We start from the raw sequence: 4,506 nt of genomic DNA, 5'->3' as shown, positions 1-4,506 counted from the left end.
CTGTCCCACCTTTTTTGGAATGTGTAGCTCTCATGAAATCCAAAATGAGCCAATATTTGGCATGACATTTCAAAATGTCTCACTTTCAACATTTGATATGTTATCTATATTCTATTGTGAATAAAATATAAGTTTATGAGATTTGTAAATTATTCCATTCCTTTTTTACTCACAATTTGTACAGTGTCCCAACTTTTTTGGAATTGGGTTTGTATTTCCCGTAGCAATGTAGAGTGACCGAATCGAAAGGGAACGCTTGTGAGTTGGTGATTAGTGTATTATTTTAGTTAGATGTTAACTATATATCTTAATACTATAACTGATTTGAATAAAGTAAACTATAGTTTAATGCATAACATAATAAAAAAATATTCCAATTGAATCGTGATGTCATCTTAAGGATAGCGATCAAAAATGTTCCAAGTTTGCTGACAATAAACTATAGGTTAGACTTTGGCATTTAATGAACCGAATTCCTGTTCATTCAAAGACACACAAAACCAACAAATTCATAAATAAACATCATTTTAAATTAATGGATGACGAACTAATGCATTCCTGTATTCAATATCACAATACTGATACATTTCTAAAATATAATTAATAAAATGAATTTATTATTTAATTACATACTTAAAATTATGTACATAGTGCTACAAAGCAAAAACGGTTCGAATTTTGGTGGAGCCTCTAGATGGGGTGCTTTTCTGTGAGGTTTCTCCTTTACTTTTCAGCTGTGATGTGGAGGCTTGTGGTTTGTTTTTCTTGATTTGTTTGCTCAAGCCCAGAGTCTTTCTCAAGGTCGGTTCACTGCTTTCTCTGAAGATTAGAAAAATACGTGCATTGAATGGACCTAATGCAATAGATTGAGAGGATCAATTTAGACCAAGGGTGTTTTCAATATTGAAATTTCAGGTAACACAATACTTGTTGTGGCTCTCTGGGAAATGACCTTGTTGCTATGGTTTCTGTGTTTTACCAGGGTCAGTCTACCACTAAAACTGATTAAACCGATCTTCATCCTGCACTGCGGTGAACCCACTGACTACAGCTACTTTAGTTGAATCAAACCAGGCAGAGACCTAAACTACACAATAAACCAAGAATGATCTTGAAGGTTATGCAGGACAACAGCATTTCCTTATCAGAGTTCATTGCTGGCCAAAGATCCCAGCCATATTCCTAATAATTTTGGAAACGCTTGCAGAGTGATGGAGAATGATGTGAGGGTAAGCAGACACCAGTGCTCGATGTTCTGTCTGTGCTCAGAGGCAGTTTAGCATGTTGGAGGACTGTCTGTCAGCAGAGCATGTAGATGTCAGATGCTGCTATACTCGTCATTGTTTACTGCCGAGAGGAGGAAGGAGAGTGCTCTTTCTACAGTATTACATTGTTCCCGTGCCGAGCACTTAGTCATTCATGACTGCAGCTGCTCGCTGAGACCAGAGGCTCTTGTTCAGAATAAACATATTCAATCCAAACTACTTTCAAAACACCAGCACAGACTGAAGTAGTCAGATATCCTGACCTGTTAGTACCGGCATGACCGACGCAAGTCATCGCAAAGTGCTTGTACTCTAATGAATCCAGGTGTTAAAGCTGATTTAAAGTCTAATTTAACATGCATTTCAAACTTCTGAAAGTAGAAGCTTTCAGAAGTTTGCAGCGTGTACCTCCGACTCTGGGCTTCTCAGCTAGTAGATTTTTTTCAACACTGAATGCATTTCCGATGCGGTTAATGGCTGGTTTCAGAGGAAGAGGTGTTAAAGGGGCCATGCGTAATTAAATTCTTTAGTGTTAGCAGTGAAAATAGCTCTCGACAAAATGATGCACTGAGTGAGCTCTCGTTGTGTTTGGTGTCATTGAGCCCTTGCATTTTGGATTATTAAATATTTTTACTGATTTAATTTAGCTTTTAACCACCAGTAATAGTGTGGAATAGTAGAGGCCTTCAGTGAAAAGAAGCAATTGCCTGTTTATTCTCTTTATTCTTGAAAGTGCATGTTCATTTTGTTATTGCCATTTATTTATTTGATTGTTTCAAAACCACAACACATTCATAGTCAATGCTAGTCATTGTTTTTTGATGTGTTGTATATGTATTTTTTAGATAGATATCCATACTTATAATAAATAATTTTTTTTCTTTCTTTTTTGTTGATGACTTTGCACTTTGAGGGATTTATAAAAACAAAATATATATATATATATATATATATATATAATATACTTATTTATAATAATATATAATTATTTTTTATTTAATATTCTCTTTCTATGTAAAATTTATATAAAATAAATAATCAAATAAAATAGGGTTATTATATTTAACTAAAACCATAAAAATCTATTTTGTTACTTGAAATAATATAAATGTTAACTGAAATGAAATAAAATAATATATATATATATATATATATAAAAAAACTTAGCTTAGTTTATTTCAGTTAGTTGCCCAGGCAACATTTCCGATTTTCATTTAGTTTGTCTTTATTTACTACTACTACTACTACTAATAATAAACTGAAATAAAAAAATAATTAAAACTATATAGACATATTTAAAAAGTGTATTTATATACAGTATATATGGGAAAAAAATAATATAAACTATAATAGTGCCTCAGTAATACTGAAATAACACTTGATATATATATATATATATCTCCACTTCCAGGGTTTTGAAACATATTTTAGTCTGGCTACTAAATTATCTGAAGGCTAAAGCAAGCGTTCCTTCTATGAGAACGTCAATTACAGCACTGCAGTCTCCTTAGTTATTAGTTTGTCTTCCTCCTCCTCCTCCTCCTCTTCTGGAGTCTGCTGTTGTCCATATGGATCGTGCTTTAGTTTGGTGGTCTTGCTTTGCCTCAAGCAATTGTGATCCTGAAACAGCACAGCATCTGGCATCATGACATTGCCAAGAGCAAATATTCCTGAGAAGATCATTCTCTCTGGTTCTGCAGCGCAGCAGTGCTGATGGGAGAGTGAGGGCTTCTGGACTGGAGAGTTTAAGAAATGCTGAAGGGCTGGCTGTCTGATTTGTGGGGTCAATTATAACTCTAGGAGGTGGGTGATGTTTTCAACAATAGTCGTCACCATAAATAAATGTGTTTAGAGCGAACATTTTTCGTTCTGCTCTTTGTTTTTCACTGAAGATTAATGGCTGTAATCACTGGAAGTTGTATTCGGGGTGTGTGTGTGTGTGTGTGTGTGTGTGTGTGTGTTTGGCTTTTTGTTAGATAGAAAGTGAGGAGTGACAAAAAGGAATGTAAAGCAGTCCAGACTTGAGCTTGAATCTACTTCTGTTCCACAACACTGACAAGAGTCGACTTTCTATCTATCTATCTATCTATCTATCTATCTATCTATCTATCTATCTATCTATCTATCTATCTATCTATCTATCTATCTATCTATCTATCTATCTATCTATCTATCTATCTATCTATCTATCTATCTATCTATCTATCTATGTTATCGTTCTGTCTATCATGAACAACATATATACTGTATATGTAAACATAATGTATGTAAAAGCTTTTTAGTTTTTGTCTGGTTTCTGTTAATGATTTCTCTTTATGAAGCAAAGCACTCATAGTCTGATTCATTAGTTTGGCGTGTTTTTCATTTGTATTCTCGCTCATTTGTGTTCAGTTTCAGATCTGTTCCTGTGTTGCTCGTAGAGTTGAGACAGACTCATGATTAGTGCTGCGGCTCGGTTTCTCTGCTTGTTTTATTAGCATCGCTGGCGTTCATTGAAACCCGCATGCGTCATTCAGCTACATAGTATTTATATATATGGAGCGAGAGCAATAAATCTTCAGTTTGTTGTTCTTTAGACTGTTGTGTCTGGCGTGTTTCCTTCTCAACATACTGAGGTTTTGTGGTGATGCAACCTTTTACTCCGTTTGAAACTCATATTTGGCTCTGTATTTTAATACACGATTACTTGGTTTGTTGTGCTGGAGGGAATGGAGTGGCTGCATGCTGGTTTGTTATTAAATAAGCTGTTTTACAGTGTGCATTTTCCATCAACTCAAATTTTACCTCTATATTTGGATAGAAAGGTTAATTATCACTTGATTGAGACACAAGAATCATGACAAATTTTCTTTCTTAAAGGCATAGTTCACTCACAAATGAAAATTTTGTCATCATGTTATTCTAAACCCACATGACTTTTCTTTTGTTTTACTTCTGTGGAATTTACTTATTTTTATTCAGTATGTATTTATTTATTAAATACATTTATTTAATACAGCTCTTTATTAAATAAAGATTTTATTAATTTGTTAAATAATTTTTTTTACAAATTTTATATATTTATTTTGTAAAAAATTTACAATTTTACAAGTTTTATTTATTTATTTATTTATTTATTTATTTATTTATTTATTTATTTATTTATTTATTTATTTATTTATTTATTTATTTATTTATTTATTTATTTATTTATTTATTTATTTATTTATTTATTTATTTATTTATTTATTTATTTATTTAT

The sequence above is a fragment of the Sinocyclocheilus grahami genome, unplaced genomic scaffold (genome assembly GCF_001515645.1).
Source record: "Sinocyclocheilus grahami isolate Dianchi unplaced genomic scaffold, SAMN03320097.WGS_v1.1 scaffold326.1, whole genome shotgun sequence".
Taxonomy (NCBI): Eukaryota; Metazoa; Chordata; class Actinopteri; order Cypriniformes; family Cyprinidae; genus Sinocyclocheilus; species Sinocyclocheilus grahami.
This window is presented reverse-complemented; position numbering follows the sequence as displayed.